An 18,458-nucleotide genomic window follows, 5' to 3' on the forward strand; every position below is an offset into this window, starting at 1 on the left:
TTGGCATAGTCTGTCGCGACAGCGACCCATTTGTTCCCTGATGCTGATGTAGGGAAGGGTCCGAGCAAATCGAGGCCGACGCGGAAGAACGGCTCTACTGGGACATCGATAGGCGGAAGAAGGCCGGCGGGAAGCGTCGGTGGTTTCTTGCGTCGTTGGCAAAGTTCGCAGCGGCCAACATACTTCTGTACGGCGCGATAAAGTCCAGGCCAAAAGAAACGACGCCGCACGCGATCATAAGTGCGCGTTACACCAAGATGACCTGCTGTAAGTTCGTCGTGAAGGTGCTGGAGGACAGTAGTACGCATGTGGGAGGGCACCACAAGCAAGTGTTCAGGGCCTTCGGAGTATAGACTGTGGCGGTATAAAGTTCCATTATGTAACGTAAACATCCGGAGTGACTCGTCAGGGGGCCCGGAACTGAGACGGTTGATGATGGAACGTAACGCCGGATCACGCCGCTGTTCATCGCCGAAATGAATTAACTGAAATATAGAAAGGACATAGGCATTGGTGTCAGGGTTGGTGCTGTCGGGTGGATCCACGGGATAACGGGACAGGCAATTCGCATCCTGATGTAATTGGCCAGACTTGTAGATGACGGAAAACGAGTACTCTTGTAATCGCAAAGCCCAGCGTCCGAGACGGCCTGTAGGATCTTTCAGCGAGGAAAGCCAGCAGAGCGCATGGTGGTCAGTGACTACCGTGAATGGGCGGCCAAAGAGGTACGGCCGAAATTTGGAGATTGCCCAAACAAGGGCAAGACATTCACGCTCGGTAATTGAGTAATTGCCTTCTGGGGCAGAGAGCAGGCGGCTGGCGTACGGTATGACGCAGTCACGACCATGCTGGCGCTGGGCAAGGACGGCTCCGATTCCGTATCCACTGGCATCCGTCCGAACTTCCGTAGGAGCAGATGGGTCGAAGTGCGCCAACAGAGGACAAGTCGTCAGAAGGCGGATAAGCGCAGAAAATGCCTGAGCTTCGAGATGGCCCCAGACGAAAGGCGTATCTTTCTTGAGAAGGTCGGTGAGCGGACGGGCGATGTCAGCGAAATTTTTGACAAAGCGACGAAAGTAAGAACATATGCCAATGAAGGAGCGAACGTCTTTGGTTGAGCAAGGTGCAGGAAAATGCTTCACGGCGCGAATTTTTTCTGGGTCAGGTCGGATTCCTACACCATTAACAACGTGGCCGAGCACTGTTATTTCGCGGCGACCAAAATGGCACTTGGATGAGTTAAGCTGGCGACCGGCGCTGCGGAACACTTGGAGGATGGCGGACAGGCGCTGAATATGGCTCTCAAATGTCGTTGAGAAAACAATAATGTCATCTAGGTAACATAAGCAGGTCGACCATTTGAAGCCACGAAGGAGCGAATCCATCATGCGCTCAAATGTGGCTGGCGCATTGCATAGGCCGAAGGGCATAACTTTAAATTGGTATAACCCATCAGGTGTCACAAAAGCGGTCTTCTCGCGGTCCATAGGATCTACGGCAACCTGCCAATAGCCACACCGCAGGTCGATGGACGAAAAATAACTCGCTCTATGGAGGCAATCGAGGGCATCATCTATACGTGGCAACGGATATACGTCCTTCTTAGTGATCTTGTTCAGGTTTCTGTAATCGACACAGAAACGCCAGGTGCCGTCTTTTTTCTTGACAAGCACAACTGGGGATGACCATGGGCTAGACGAAGGTTCTATAATGTCTTTTGCAGCCATCTTGTCGACTTCTGTTTGTATAATCGCCCGTTCAGCAGCAGAAACACGATAAGGACGGCAATGAATAGGGTTTGCGTCGCCTGTGTCGATTCGGTGCATGACAGCCGTTGTCTGGCCAAGTGGGCGGTTGTCGAAGTCAAAAACGTCCCGGTACGACGCTAACACACGACAGAGCTCATCAGCCTGCGCAGGTGAAAGGTCCGCGGCTATCATTTTGTTGAATTCACTGGTAGGCAAGCTGGTGGATCCTTCTGAGCACGTCGGACTCAAAGTCGCCTCAGATGTTAGCGTGGATATTTGACAGTCGCTGAGGGATGCCAACGTTGCGAGCGCAATTCCGGATGGTAGAACACGGGCGGATAAGCAGAAGTTCAGTACAGGCAGATAGGCTTCGTTGTTGACAATTTCGGCAACCGTGTGGGGTAGGGTCACATTGTGTGCCAAGACAACGTCAGTAATAGGAGATGCAACGGAATCCCCGTCAGCGACAGCAGGAGAGGGCGTCAAAAGAACATAAGTAGTGGATTGGGGCGGTAATCGCACGTACTCTGACGAACACAGTTGCGTAGGTTTATTAGGAAGAGTCTCTGGGACAGAAGGGAGTTCAAGTTGCAGGACACCGGTGCCGCAGTCGACGAGGGCTGAATGTGTCGACAAAAAAGTCAATGCCCAAGATCACGTCGTATGGGCACTGCTCAAGCACAAGAAACTGAGCGCTCGTTGTATGGCCAGATATAGTAACGCGGGCAGTACACGTTCCAACAACAGTAGGTGTGCTTCCATCGGCAACTCTCACTGTACGTAGCACGGCAGGTGTCAGGACTTTCTTCAGCTTCTCACGAAGACTAGAGCTCATCACCGAGATCTGTGCACCAGTGTCGATAAGGGCCATAACACTAACACCGTCGAGTCGGACTTCGAGCAAATTAGAGCGGGTAGGAACTGTCAGACGAGGATTTCGAGGCCGGGTCGAGAATGCAGCGTCACCTCCGGGCGCTGCACTCGTTAGTTTTCCGATGCGTAGCGTCCAGAGTTGGCAGGCGACGGGAAACGGCGGGCTTGCGGCGAAGGGAATCGGTGGGCTTGCGGTGAGCGAGATCGGCGATCGCGCGGCAATGGTGACCTGCTGTACAGGGTGGTGCGAGTGTCGACGTCGGGCGTGTCAGTCGGTGGAGAGCGCGACGATGTTGTACGGGAGTAATCTTCAGGACGAGGGTTCCGGGTGCTCCAGCCAGTCGGTGACGTCTGACGGCTCCAGCAGTGTCGCGCAATATGCCCAACTCGAGAGCACGCGAAACATATTGGGCGATCATCCGGCGTCCTCCACTCAGCGGGATTGCGGTATCGCGAGCAAAAGGGCTGGTTCGGCGGCGCGACTGGTGGAACTGGTGGTGTGACTTGTGCGACTGGTGGCATGCGAACAGCGCACACAGAGGAGAGTCCCAAATTCGCGACCTCCTGTCGAACCACGGCTTGAATCAATGAAACCATAGACTGGTTGGCAGTCGAGACATCGGGCACGAGAGGGGCTGGTGACATTGCTTCTAGTTCCCGTCGAACGATCCGTGTCAAAGTGTTCGAAACCGGCGATTGTGACGTAGGTAGTGGTTCCTCACATGATGACGATGCGGCAGTATTGGGGAGCCTGGTGAATTGCTGGGCGATACGGCGGGATTTAGCTTGTTCGAATCGCCGACACTCTGTCACAATAGCATCCACGGTGGCGCAGTTCCTGAATATTAAGAGGTTGAATGCGTCATCGGCGATTCCTTAGAGTATGTGTCCGATCTTGTCCGCTTCGGACTTGTTACCGTCAACTTACCGTCAACAAGAGGAAGTAGAGGAGCAACCTCTACTTCCTCTTCTTCAGTGCCGGTCTAATGCTGACCTCTGCTTCGGTGCCGGTCTTCTTCTTCTGTCTCGCGTCAATATGTGTGGCCATTTGCAAATTTTGTCAGTTCTCGAAACTGGGGCAGGGACTGTAAAGTGAGCTGCCTAACAAGTTTCTTTTGGTTCTGTGCCTGTAAAAATTCAGGAAAGTGGTTTTCCTCTGTGAGCTTTTTGATGACAACTTCAGTACGCATTACCACGGTAACAACAAACGGGGACGGCAGTTTCAAGCCACCTCTGTCCAATCGAGTAATTAAGGAATGTGGGTCGCTTTCCAGCTTAGTCTCCTCTTTATCGACAACTAGGCACTCGCCGCGGTGGCTTAGTCAGCTAAGGCGTTGCGCTGCTGAGCACGAGATCGCGGGATCGAATCCCGGCCGCGGCGGCCGCATTTCGATGGAGGCGAAATGCAAAAACGCCCGTGTGCTTGCGTTGTAGTGCACGTTAAAGAACCCCAGGTGGTCAAAATTAATCCGGAGCCCTCCACTACGGCGTGCCTCATAATCAGAACTGGTTTTGGCACGTAAAACCTCAGAATCAATCAATCAATCAAATCGACAACTAGGCTTTCTTGGCCGTTTTCACATTCAAGCACATTCATTGCTGCATGGGCGCAATAACCGCCAACGTATGCTATGACAGGCATATGTGCACTTACTGCTGCAGGGTCGGCATCTCTGACAGTGATGCAAAAGTTGTTGTAAGTGCCACTGACAGGGCTTGTGTCTTCGATGCCTTTCAGGTCCTCCGAATTCATTACTGGCAGAGTGTTCTGTAAACGAATCTTCCCCTCTGTCTCGAAAATTTGCCTAATGGATATGTGGTAGTTTCCTCCTGCCATCTGACGGTACTGGCCAAAGCGGCTTTCTAGGTAGTCTGTACTTTCCAAGTAGTACATACTTGTGGCCTAGTTCTTTGATGCAGCACTTTTAAAGCTCCAAAAGAGAGTGTGCAGGCAATCAGTGTCTCTTTAGTGAGGCCACCAGTTTCATTCATTCATTCAGTTTATTCACCAGACAGTACTGGATGGCTACCTAGGCGAAAAGCTGTGTAGACAGCTTGACAGAGGCCCAGGTAGCCGTTACAAGGCAGATACAACGAAACGGCAAAAACAAGATACTTAGCAAATAATGAAAGTGGACATGTAAGCATACGTATATGTTGATAAACAAAACCAGCAAATAAAACATTGTATAGGATCAAAATATAGAGAGTGTGTCATCAATACACAAGAAAACAGATAGAAATATGAGTATTTCATTAAAAAAATTGCTACAACAAGACATTTACTACAACACTTTTACAAAAAATGCTCGCAACTGAGATTTCTATATGTATTTCGTGTGTTTGTATTTGTTCAGAAGTAAAGGAAGATTGTATTGTATCATTTGAAGTTTGTAATCTGTTCGAAAACGTGGCACAAACCATGTGTCTGTGCTGCGTGTATTTAACACAGGTCTGTGTGCAGTTAAGCTCGCCGTTGTTTCTAAGAACCGTCTAAATATTTTATTTGAATGATAAAAAGACGCCAGAACACGATAGTCATACATGTTTTTATGCGAATTATGTTGAAGATTTGAAAAGCGCTCTGAGTAGATTCACAATATTCAAGGTTGGTGATCTGTCTTATAACTTTTTTTTGCAACATTACAAGTTTTTGAATGTTTGCTTTAGTTGTTGTTAGCCCGACCAAATTACAATAATTAATGCGAGAAGCAAACAATGCATAATATATTTTAATTTTAATATTTAAAGGAAGCGCACGACAACGTGACATCGCACCACAGGCAGATGCAAGATTTTTACAAAGGTTTAAAATGTGTGACTCCCATGAAAGATTTGAAGATAGTGTAATGCCGAGAATAGTGTGTTCCTCAACTATTTCAATGTCATCATTACCTCATCTAATGACGTGTTCCAGCCTAACAGCCTTGTTTCTGGCTCGAAAAAACGTGACTTTTGTTTTTGAAGGATTAAATTTAAGCGAGTTTGAGGAAGACCAGGGAACAATTTTGTCAAGTATATTGTTACAGTCAACAGCCAGTTTGGTCGCATCAGGACCAGAAAGAAGCATGGTGCAATCATCCGCATATATAATGAACTTCACCGTCAAATCAATGTTAATTATGCTATTTATGTAAACATTAAACAGAAGCGGTCCCAATACGCTTCCTTGCGGTACGCCTGTCGTTAATGTTAGTAAAGATTATTTGTGCGTGCCGATACATACATACTGGCTTCTGTTTGTAAGGTAAGATCGAATTAAAGATAAAGGCTTACCACGTATTCCACAGATTGCTAACTTATGTGCTAAAATTTTATGGTCAAGTGAATCAAATGCCTTGCTGAAATCTATGAATAAGGCTAGAGTTATTAGTTTCTTTTGAATGTTTATTAGTAAATGTTCGTTCAGTTCTAATAATGCTGATTCGGTTGACCGTCCCTTACGAAAACCATGTTGTGATGCTGACAGAAGCTGTATCCTCTGAAAAAAAGTTATTGAGCCGATAATGCAGGATTTTTTCGAAGGCTTTAGCAAAGATAGGTATAATAGGTATAGGTCGGTAATTTTAGGCACGTTTTTGTCTCCGCCTTTATATACAACAGACACTCTTGATCGTTTCAATGCATCTGGGAATTCAACTAGTTCTATCGACAAGTTATATATGTATGCAAGTACGGGCACTATGTATTCAATTATTGTTTTGATTGGTCTAATGCGGAGGTTGTCTATGTCTAGTGCTCTCGTATTCTTTAAAGACATGAAAGTCCTATAAACTTCGACTTCATCTGTGGGAGGAAGGAACATATTTTCAGTGCAGATATTGGGAAAGTCATTGCCGAGTAGGGGATTTGTAGCAGGAGTGTTATTGCCAATGAAGTGCTTATTAAAAAATTGTGCGAGAGCATGATCAGTATACACTCTGTTTTCGTGCGTTATTTCTTCCGGAGACGCATTTTTTCTTTCATGGCCTAAAACTTTATTTACTGCATTCAATGCTGCAGAGGAGTTCTTGTTTGAAATGTTACCAAAAATATTTTCGTAATAAGTTGCCTTAGCTCGCCGTAGTTCCGCATTTAGGTTATTTCTAACTTCTTTGAACTTCTCTACTGCAGTAGGACATCTTGTCTTTAAGAAAGCGTGGAAAAGCTTGTTTTTGCGATTTATTTCTCTTTTGTGTGCAGGCGTTACCCACGGTTTTCTTATTTTTCGGGATGGGCTGAAAGTTTTAGAAGGAAAATGCATCATGTAAATGTTCGTAAATGTCTCCAGAAATACTAAATATGCGTCATTAACATTTCTTTTTTTATATACGCAGGACCAATCTTGCGAAGAGATATTATATTTGAAAGCGTCTAACGCGTGATCGGGGATACACTGAACCGTAACTGCGTCGCAATGACGTTTTCCGGTTTTCCCAGGAGCATCATAACGCACCAAAATTGGACAATGGTCGCTAATTTCCCATGCTAATGTACCAGCGTCACGAATTACAGTTTCGCAGTTTGTAATTAGCAAGTCTAGTGCAGACGAAGTGGACACCGTTACTCGAGTAGGTGTTTGATTATATTAGCAAAGCCTGATGAAAGTAGCCTCGTAGTAAAGTCACGCACAATAGGTGTGTCATCAAGAACATTTATGTTCAAATCACCTCCACAAATTATTGTAAAATTATTTGAGCGGGCGCATTCTAACAATGCCTCAAAATAATTCATAAACAACATAAGGTTCCTGTTTGGAGGGCGATACACCACAGTAGCTAGCTAAGAGCTATTTTTTGCACATAAAAATTCGTAGTCATCGGTAATTGCCGAGTATTCTGGTAGGATTTCAAAGTTTTTAGAGATATCAGTGTAAAGAGCGACACCACCTGCCACCTCCACGCCGCTTTGTGCGGTTTATAAAGAAATTTTTGTATGCTTCAAGACACAAAGTATCACATCCTTCGTTATACCATGTCTCTGTCATCATAACTATGTCGAATTTAAAAGAGAATTCACTTAGTAAGTGTGTAATAGTGTCGTGTTTCCCTTGGGCAGATCGTACATTAATATGCAGTAGTTTAAGGACCTAGAGCAAAATGTAATATTAGGTGAGACAAACTATTGGTAATTTACAGCCATTACAGTCACACGCACTGTTTAAATTATCTTTTCAAGGTCGTCCTCGCAAACAATCTTTCTGGCATCAGAAGTCTCAGACTGTCTGGCGAAAATTTTTCCATTGAAGGCCCAAACCGACTTCCACTGGTTGTCATGTTTCCGCTTCACAGCCATGCCAAGCAACTTCTTGGGAGCCGGGCAGAGGTGCTCGTTTACGTATATCGATGCCGTGTTGTCTAGCCCAACATCAGAATTAGTAATCCGAGCCTTCCTTGCCTTCTTTAGTATCGCTTCACGTTTTGCACGTGACTTGAGTTGAACAATTATGTTCGTTTCCTGAGTGTTACGAGTCGGGACACGATGACAACAATCAATATCAGTTTCCCTTATCGGCTCACCAACAGCGTTTCCTATTTTGGAAACAATGTCCCTGACGTTCTCCCCGTCTTCTTTCAGCACGCCCTTTATTTCTAGGTTAGAGTTCCTGGAATACTGTTTCACTTGTACAACACGCCTCTCAAGTTCTTTATTTCGAGTTTCCACGAATGCGCACCTTTCCTTCAGACCTTTATTCTCTTTCTGTAACGCAGCATTTTTAGAAATTTCGGCCACAAGTTTCTTTTGCAAGTCTTCTATAGACTCATGTGCAAAATCAAGACTTTTTGTGATGCTTTGATGCTAATTTTTCAAATCACGGATTTCTGCTCTCAGCTCTCTTTCAATGTCTTCTCGTAATGTCTTAATTCCTTGCCGGAATTCATCTTTAAGCCGAAACATTTCTGCCTTCATCTCCTTTTCGAGCTTTGCCAATTCCTTAGCCATCTCACTAGGCACACAGAAAAAATGGTGTCAAATTTTTGACACAAGTTTAAAAGCAGAAACAACTTTACACTTTGGCAGCAGCGACGGCAAACAAAAGCAGAAACAGAAATATCGTACAGACGCTCTGGCACTAACCTGCCGCAAAAAGGCAGAGACGCACTAAGTTGCTGCTTGCAGTAAGCCGCCGCTGCCGCCAAGTGAAGATTCCACCGGTGAACAGCTCCTTTTGTAGTTTGAGGTGCGTGACGTCAGGGCCCAGGCTGCAGATAGTCGCTTGCTGTTGATGTTGACTATTTTCGGTCACCTTGTTAGTTCTAGTGGTGTCCCACCTAACTACCAAGAGGTGCATGCCGCCGAAGCCTTTCCTGTTCCTCGATCAGTCAGAGATGTCTGGAGCTTTGTCCGCTTCAGCTCTTACTTTTGCCCCTTTAGCAGGAACATCACCGGCATTGCCCGGCCGCTTACTGGCCTACTCAAGAACGACGTCTCATTTTCTTACAGTAATGAGCAAGCTACCACATCCACCACCCTGGCCAGTTTACTTACATTCCCTCCCAACATTCGCTACGGTCAATGATCAGCCGCCTGTATTGTCGTCAGCCTGCCCCAACGCTGCGTCTGTTAAACTTCACGACGATGTTATTTAGCATAGCAGTACCACTCTCGACGGCCCGGAGCTTCTGCTTGTTCTCTCCAAGCAACTTTGTGCTACGGCTCTCAAAGAACTCAGCGATGGCTCAACCACTGGCCATCTTAGAGTATACCGCACATACGACCGCATGTGACGCTAGTTTTTCTGGCTTGGTCTGTACCGCTCTTTTTGGCGCTACGTTGCAGCGAGTGGCCTTTTTCAGCAACATAAACAGCCCTCTGCGTTGCCTGCAGACCTTCTGCTGCCCATTGACATACCCAAGGAGTCATTCTACCGCAGCGATCTTGACCTGCTCAGCACATTCCCAACGTCAACTTTAGGGAACAAGTGGGTCGCAGTTGCGAAGGGCTACTCTACCCGTTACGCCATCATGCGGGCTTTGTCGACTAGTTGTGCGACTGACGTTGCCGATTTCCTAATTCATGATCATGCCCCTATGCAATTCCTCATGGTCGTCGATTACCTCCTTTGTTCCTGTTCTCTGAAGCAGAAGCTCACTACTGCATAGCACCCGCAGATCAATGGGCTCAGCGAGAGGCTGAACCGCACCCTAACCCACATGTTGACGATGTACGTTTCTAACTATCATTGTGAGAATGACAGCACTTTGTCATACGTCGCGTTCGCGCACAACTCATGCCGTCACGGCAACGCTGGATTTTCGCCTTTTCAAATGCGAAGCATTTCTTGCCGGCGGCTCTGTCCGTCCCTCCCGCGGCGTCCCACACCCCCACAGCGCATGCGCGTCCCCTCCCCCTCTCTCTCCTACACTCCCCCCTTTCTCTCCTCTAGGAATCCTGTACGGAGCAGCGCCAGCGTTCCACACCCCACAGTGCATGCGCGTCCCCTTCCCCTCCCTCCTCTCGTACGCTCCCCCTTTCTATCCTCTAGGAATCCGGAGCAGCGCGCACGACAGGTGGTGCGACAGCTGCATGCTCCGCTGGGGGCGCCACGGTAGTTCCGTAGTATGAAAATAACGGAGCGCGCGCGCCTCATTCTCCTGTGCAGCGCCGCGATGAGCGCTCGGGCCACTGCCGCAAAACCATCTCCCGCTCAAGCTGCATACTCCGATGGGGGCGCCACTGTAGTTCCGCGGTATGAAAATGACGGAGCGTGCGCGCCCAATTCTCTCTCCTGTGCAGCGCCGCGATGAGCGCTCGGGCCGCTGCCGCGAAACCATCTCCTGCTCAAGCTAACCATCTCCCCGCTGCTTCGCATCCACACATGATTCCCTTTAGCGGGAGATGGAGTAATTTTTACCTACTGTTTAGCCGCCACCCAGCGTTGCCTTTTGACACGCTCCTACCTTCTGTCGCACTACGTACCCCAGAGTATAGCCGTATTGCTTCCGCTCGAACCCATCTGGCACGCCACATCGCTCACGAAGGAGTCTCCGACTCAGTTATTATATCGAAATCACATTATGGCTAATGATGCGGAACATCCGTCAGTTATTATAGCGAAATGATTATGTGGCTAATGATGCGGAACATCCGGCGTTGGCATGACCACACGATGGTGCAAAAAGGCTACGAAGCCTCGACCTTTGGTGGAAGTCAAACCTACCACCATTGGTGGGAATCGAACCCTCGACTTTTGGTGGGAGTCGAATGCACATTTGGTGGTAATAAAGGTAACGTTAATTAAGGTACACTTATTAAGGCAGAGTTAACTAAGGCATTGGAACTCACGACCTTTGGTGGGATTTGAACCCACGAGCTTTGGTGTTCATTAAGCTAAGGTAATTAAGGCACATGTAATGAATGTAGGGTGAATAAGGGCACTCGAACTCACTACCTTTGTTGGGAGTCGACCCCTCGACATTTAGTGGGAGTCGATCCCACAATCTTACGTTGTGGGCACCTTGCGAGGAACACCGTTGGTCACGTCACATCGCGGCTCTTCTGCTGACGACCGCTCGTGTCGCATGACTCCGCCAGTGGCGCCACCGGGCGTCGCCACGCTTCTGCTGACGCGGCCGCAATGCTTTCGCATTCAACCACGTAAGCATAACGAAGTGCCCCTTGAATTTTTTTAAAAGGACCACGGTGACTGCAGCCACCGACACTTCTGGTCTTCACCGGGACCTGTTGTACTTCTCTGGGCTCCATCTCGTCGTGAAGGTCTTTCCGAAAAGTATTCTCTCCTTACATCGGACCTTTCCAGATTTTACGGCAACTTAGCGGCCTCAGCTATGAGATCGCGCCACTGGACTGTTCTACATCATCTACCCTGTCATATCGTGACGTCGTACACGTATCCCGGTTAAGCTCATACCACCGCCTCCTGCTTGTGTAATGAAGTCTACGCCGAGACGGTGCTCTGCGCGCCTGGGATGTTAGAGGTTTTGAGCTACCTACTTGGATGAACGAAGAATACTATCACCGGGATGTAGCGCGTGTTCAGCCATATTGGCCATCTCTGTAAATATTTTGTTTATAAATTGTGCTTTGCTTTTTATATATTTTACACCCCATCACAGTATCAATAGAGTAAGTCGTATCTGGCCTTAACGCCGTTACTAATTGGTGTAAAAAACGGCTCATGAAAATAAAGGTTTACAAATGTAAATTAGTGCACATGTCATGAGTTACATGAATTTTGTTCTTTATTCATACAAGGCCCGCAGCCCATTAAGGTATTATTGTGGTGGGCAAACATCAGCATTGTTGCGGTACACCACAACTTCTGAAAACTTCAATCACCCTGGCGAGTTTCTATAGTTGACGGGGTGAAGTCTCGGAATGCACGATAACAACGTCGCCCTCCTTGAAGTCCGTAGCTGGTCGATTGGCCGCGAAATGAGCAGATCGTAGTTGCAGTAGATATTCTTTTCGCCATCGCTTCCAGAAGTTTTCGGTTAGAAGCTTTCTGTAGGTGTGTCGACGAATGGTATCCGCTCGACTCGAATTACTGTCAACTTCAACCGTATCGTAGGGTATAGTAGTTAGTCGTCGTCCAAGCAACAGGTCGGCGGGAGTCAGTGTGCACGTTTCTCCTTCGTCTGTCTCGACAAAAGTTAGAGGCCTGGAGTTGATTGCCGCTTTGACCTCTGTCGGCACTGTCATGATTTCTTCGAAATTGAGACAGGCTCTGCCGAGAATTTTCGGAGAGAAGTCTTCACAGATCGGACCAGCCGTTCCCACCATCCGCCCCACCAAGCAGCATTTGGCACTATAAACTTCCACGAGATACCGTTAGAGGTGAGGTGGTTCGTCACGTACTTTTCCGTGAACATGTCAAAGAGTCGCTTTAAATGTGCTGACACTTTTTCAAATGTCCTTGCATTGTCCGAATAGATAACGCAAAGTAGTCCTCTTCGGCCGACAAACCGCCGAAAGCACAATATGAATGATTCGGACGTCATGCTTGAAACGAGTTGGAGGTGGATTGCTCGCGACACCGCACACGTCAAAAGTGTAACGCAGCACTAGGCGCCACCGTCTTGCGCGCGTGTTGGATAGGTCCGGCGAAGTCAACACCAACAACTTCAAAAGGGTTTGTCGGCACCATTCGTTGACTTGGTAAAGGAGCGGTCGGAGCACTTCCTGGTCTGGCAGTGAAACGTTTGCACACACTGCAGCTATGTATAACCTTCTTGACTAGAACACGCGCTCGACAAATCCAGTAGCACTCTCTGATCTAGGTAAGAGTTTGTCGCACACCTCCGTGCAAGACTTGTTGATGAGCTCTTATGGCCACCAGAGTGGAGTAATGGTGATTTCCGGGGATAATTATTGGATGCATCACTCCTAGCAGTAACTTCAGAAGTGACAGACGTCCACCGACTCTGAGGATCTTGTCGGCGTCCATAAATGGACGGAGATCGGCAATGCACGACGTGGGTTCTAGTGGTCGTCCTCATGCTATGCAGTTAAGGTCTGCTTAAAATTCTTGTTTTGGACGTATTTGACCCAGTTGTGCTCGGCCCAAATTACTTCTGTCGCTTTCAGATGGTCAATTTCTCCTGTCTTGTGTCGACAACGGTCTATGAATCTGAACACCCAAGCTGTTATTCTCAATAGGTGCTGAAGTTTTCTGAAACGCTCAATGCATATAACTGGTCTGTGTACTTTGGCTTCCATTACTACTTGAACAGCTGCTATCTCACTTCTGACAGCGTCGTCAAAGTCCGAGGAAATGGAGCCAGTCAAGGCCATGCCACCATATTGAGCACGAAGTCACCTTGTCTAACGCCACTCCCTGCGTTAGGAAATCAAATGGATTCTCCAATCCTAGGAAGTATCTCCACCGGGATGGTTCTGTTCTGCCCTTAATTTCTGTGATACGATTAGCCACAAACTGTTTCCATCTTGTGCAATCTCCTCGTATCTATGACAATACATTAGTAGAATCGGTCCACATAAGGTACTTAATACGAATGTTATTTAGCGCACTCTTGACGTATGTCAGCAGTCTTGCGCCAACCAATGCACCTAAAAGCTCCAAGCGGGGTAGCGTTGTTTTCTTCATAGGAGCTACACGTGCCTTGAAGATCAGCAACATGGGTAGTTCATTTCTGGACGTAACCGCGTAAATCGCCGCTCAATACGCAGCTGGGCTGGCATCGCAAAAGACTTGCAGGTGCATCTCACTTGGCAACTTCCTTCCTCCGCCAAGGTAAAGAGGAACTTATATATACCCTACCTTGCCATTCTTCTTGAAGTTCATTGGGTAAGTACTCTTCCCAGCGTATTCCTCGTGTCTACAATCTCTGTAACAATATATATATGGCAATCGTGTACGGTCGAACGAGTCCAAGTGGATCAAATATTCTCGATGTCGTTCGTAAAATAAACCCTTCAGTGTCCAGTTTATCTTTAATGAACTCTAACAGGCTATCAACAGAAAAAGTGAATAAGTCCTTTGTAGGAATCCAAACAACGCCAAGAACTTTAACCGACTTCTCATGCAGGACCACCATTTCTTGACTGGAAGATTCCTGCTGGCGTTCCAAGACAACCATTATGTTGGCAAAATTTGTGGTCCATTTGCGTAGGACAATGCCCGCCTCTTTGATAATTTCTTGCGCCTCACAACAAAATTTTTCTGCCTCTTCCGTGTCGGCGCCAGTGACTAGCTCGTCTACGTAAAACGACTCGGTCAGTTTGGTTGCAGTTTGTGCTTTAGCCTTATGTGCTCTTTTCACATGGTAAAGGATGGTCGCTGTGAGCAGGAATGGGCTGCACGTAGCTCCAAAGGGAACACGCGTCATCCTTCATTCTTGGAGTGGAGTACCATTAAGTTGCCTTCGGCAAACCACAGGAACCGAAAGGCGTCTCTGACTTCCTCCCGTATTGATATCTGCAGGAACGCCTTTTCAACATCGGCGATTACCGCTATGGGGTGAGTCCTGAAGCGCAGTAGATGTTTCCACTGTCTTGGTACAGGTTGTCCCCCTTTTCAAGAAACTCGTTCAGAGACCTACTACCTTTTTGATGCAATAACGCGTCAAAAACCACCCAAACTTGCGTGGTCAACACTTGTTATTTTATTACTTCTTTGTGTGACATGTAATACACATTGCCTTGCTCAGGAGGGAAGTCGTCGACGATTTCGGCGTGACCAGCTCGTACGCACTCACGTATGGTGTCATTGTATATCCGCAACAGCCCTTTCTGCCTCGTTAGTCGATTAAGAAGCTCATGCAGCCTTGTGACAGCAACCTGTTTGTTGTCCTAAACCTCAAATCCATTCTTCCAAGGCAGTGCTGTTCATACCTTCCGTTGCGATATGTAACGGTGCTCTCAGAATATTGCATCACCTTACTGACTTCACTGGTTCTGTCACCTGCATCAGAAATTCTAAGGTGATCAAGTTCCCAAAATGTCCGTAAGAACTCGCCCTACTCGTATACTTGAGTTTTCAAAACGCAAACCATCATGCCCGTTGTTGCTGGCAGTGATGTCAAACAGCAGGTGCGTCCTTTAAAAGTCCTACCAAGCTTGGAATTCATGGCAATCAGCGAATCATTGCCTTCACAACGTATAGCGTCGCCCGTCACGACTCTCCACATTTGATCAGAGCCGATCAGCACGCTGATTCCGCTTTGCGTGATGACTGATACATGTGGTGGTTTAGGGGCTACGTCTCTTTCCACTTTCTTAAATGAAGCGACAAAATACACTTCCATTTTAGTTTCTTCGATGTCTTCGCATATATGCGGAATCTCAGTGGCGCTTAGCACAGCCTCGATGTCAGAAAACTGACTTCGTAAGCGCAGCTCCACTATTCGTCGGTTTTCTGCCACCTGGTCTGAGGCGCTGGCGAATGTATTGAGAGATATCTTTATAGATCCAACACACTTGAGGTCCAGGTGTCTTGACAAGTCTTTGGTAACAAATGTGCGTTGACTCCCGCCGGCGAAGACACCTCGCACGTAGCGGCAAGTGTTGTCTCTTACCGCCCAGGCTCGAAATGTTTGCAGGAAGACGCAAGTCCATCCAACGTTGCTTCGTCGTCGTCCCCCTACCGATGCGCAAACTGTCGTGCTTGTTCTGTCATTATTGAGTGCTTGGTGCGTGCTCTGAGGGATCCTTTGTGGGTCGCACATACTTGAGGTATGGCGACCTTTGCACCTCGAGCACGAGATCCTCCGTTTGCAGTCGCGCACCCTATGACCTTTGGTGGTGCATCGGAAGCACCGTTTGTCATTCGACAGCACTTCCTTATTCTGCGTCAGGGGCATATCCGCAGGGCACGCTTCTCTGGAGTGCTGTCTTGATGAACAGAACGCACACATCTCTTTGCACGGTTGAAACCCACGATCTGAGTTCGTGTGAAGAAGAGATTGCGCAGGCTGTTTCCACTAGCTACTGCGGGATGGCTGGTTTGATGTAAACTGACCGCCGCAGTCTAGCACGCTGTTCTCCTTATAGTCACTCTTCTCCAGGCTTTCCAGTTCGAGGGAAATGAGTTTGAGTAGACCACCTAGTTTTGAAGAACCAGCAGCATTCTCCGCGGTAGCACTCTCGACTTTCGCAGCGCATGCACGATGGTAGTTAACTACGACGTCTCGGGTCACCGCCCTAAGGATGATGTCGCTGATCATGGACGAAAACGATGACCGTTTCACACCCAATGACTCCAGAACTCGGTTGTTGAAGAGTACGTGGTCTTAGAGTTGTCGGAGGGCCCTTGTGTCACCAGAAGTTCGCACAGGAGTCAGCTGTCGTAACCTTGCGAAGTATTCCTGCTCCAGGGGCGTCTTTTCCCCGAAGGGCTTCTGCAGCATGTCTATGGTGTCCTTATAGAATTCTTCTGTAGTTGAAAGACCCGCGACCGCTGAATCAGCGTCTCCTTTGAGAAATAGTCGCAAATAATGAAACTTCTCAGTGACGGTAAGACTCGCATTGTTGTGAACAATCTGGTCAAATTGCTTCCAAAACTCCACCCATTTACACACATCTCCAGAGAAGGGAGTGATCGCGAGTTTTGGTAGCTTGGCTCCCGTCCTTTCCGATTGTAACGCAATGGCATGGGAAGCCGACGTTGAACCCTCGGCTGCGTGCGCAGTGTCATTTGAAGTGCGGTCCCGCCTGCTCATGAGCTCAGCAAGGGTACGCGTCGCGTAGTCCTCATATTTCAAGACTGTTTCGTACTCGGCTTGGAAGTCCTCGTCCGTGATAAGGCTCACTAGTTTAACATTTATCTTGTTTAGCTCGTCATTATTTGCCTTCAGCCTCTCGTAGATGGAGTCGAGCTGCTCATGCGTTGCGGAGTCGCTACGAAAAAGGGCACTTGCCTCGTTGATGATCCGACTGTTCACGCATCGTCGTGAAGTCCGCTTCGCCTTGAGCTTCTCCATTTTCATGCAGGCAACTCGTAGCCGTCGGTTGGTCTATCCCGGGTAGTTCGGCACCAAAATTGTGGAATTATGGCTTATAGAAGCCGCAGAATAACTAGATTCCGTCGATATACTTGAGAAGGGCTTTTAATAGTTCTGATTTGGGCCGTGAAGGCCCTGCTAACAGGCGAGAGTCCCCGTTTTCTCCTCTCGTGCTCGCCGACGCTTCTTCTTCTTCTCTACTTGGTCCGCCGGCGCTTTCAGTGAAAACAACAGTTCATCAACACCTCGAGATAATAAGAGGTAATTTGTGGATCAATTTCTTGGCATGGTTATTGTTGTAGGAGCCCCTTTCTCGTAATTGTGTTTCTGGTTAAAGAGTATGTGTGCTGAAAGTGGACTGAGTGTCCGCGATTTCTCTGCAGCCATGGAAGCGATTGTAAAACAAACTTTCGCTGTTTGATGATGTATGGTGTTTAATGGCGCAAGGGCCAAGTATGGCCAAAGAGCGCCATGGCAGTGTTTGTGAGTTTGAAGTGGAGCGATGAATTCTGAGAAATAGATGAGGCGTGGCTGTAAAGGGGCCTAAAAATAATCGCTGTAAAGTGCGTAAAATATACATGTACTAAAATCATGGCAATGACTAATGAAGTCTACTATGCATTGAGAAAGAATGACACGATATTTAAAATATTTAAGATGCAGTAATTGGCAAGAAGCACAACTGCCTAGACAGAGACCTTGAACCACAAGGGCCTGGAGGCATGTGCTATAAAAAACTATCACAGCGGCATCCTCTAGAGAGAGGATGCGCTACGAACTTATTGGACTAATAACATGTAGCACAACATCGTTCAAAAAGCCAAGGATTGCATTGGCATTAAAAAGTGGTTCTTCACCAATAAACATCACGGGATGAAGAGGGATATGATAGCGGTATGCTACAGGAAAATGTTTTCTTCTCTCCGGTTCGGCTTCCCGACACTCCAGCAGGACGTGGAGGGCGGTCAGCCTCTCACATCTGCCACAAGTTGGTGGTTCATCACCAGTAAGCAAAAAATTGTGGGTGCCGTAAGTGTGTCCTATTCTGAGACGGCATAATATGACGTCAATTCGTCGTGTTTTCGTTGCTGAGGGCCGGAAACCTAACTGTGCTTTAATCATGTGAAGTTTGTTATTTGTTTCAGCGTCCCACAAGCGTTGCCATTGGCTTCGCAGTTTCTTTCACAAGAAAGGTTTCAAGTCTGTTGCAGGAACAGCTACTGTATGATTACTAGTGTGTGATGTCGCTGATGTGGCCATTCGGTCTGCTTGCACATTACCCTCAATGCCTCTATGGCCCGGCACCCAGCATATTATTACATGCTGGTTTGCTATATACGCTCTGCATAGGGTGGAATAGAGCTCAATGAGTACAGGATTTTTGCGTTTGCAGAGTGACATCAGGGGTTTCACAACGCTTAGAGAGTCTGTAAAT

The 18,458-nt window shown here is 47.6% G+C and overlaps 1 pseudogene; it reads right to left on the reverse strand.

The window, feature by feature from the left end:
* LOC125941150 (uncharacterized) overlaps positions 1-4,374 on the reverse strand; it is a 29,443-nt pseudogene extending 25,069 nt beyond the window's left edge.
* Positions 4,375-18,458: the final 14,084 nt, after the last annotated feature.

This window comes from Dermacentor silvarum, chromosome 10 (assembly GCF_013339745.2).
Source record: "Dermacentor silvarum isolate Dsil-2018 chromosome 10, BIME_Dsil_1.4, whole genome shotgun sequence".
NCBI lineage: Eukaryota > Metazoa > Arthropoda > Arachnida > Ixodida > Ixodidae > Dermacentor > Dermacentor silvarum.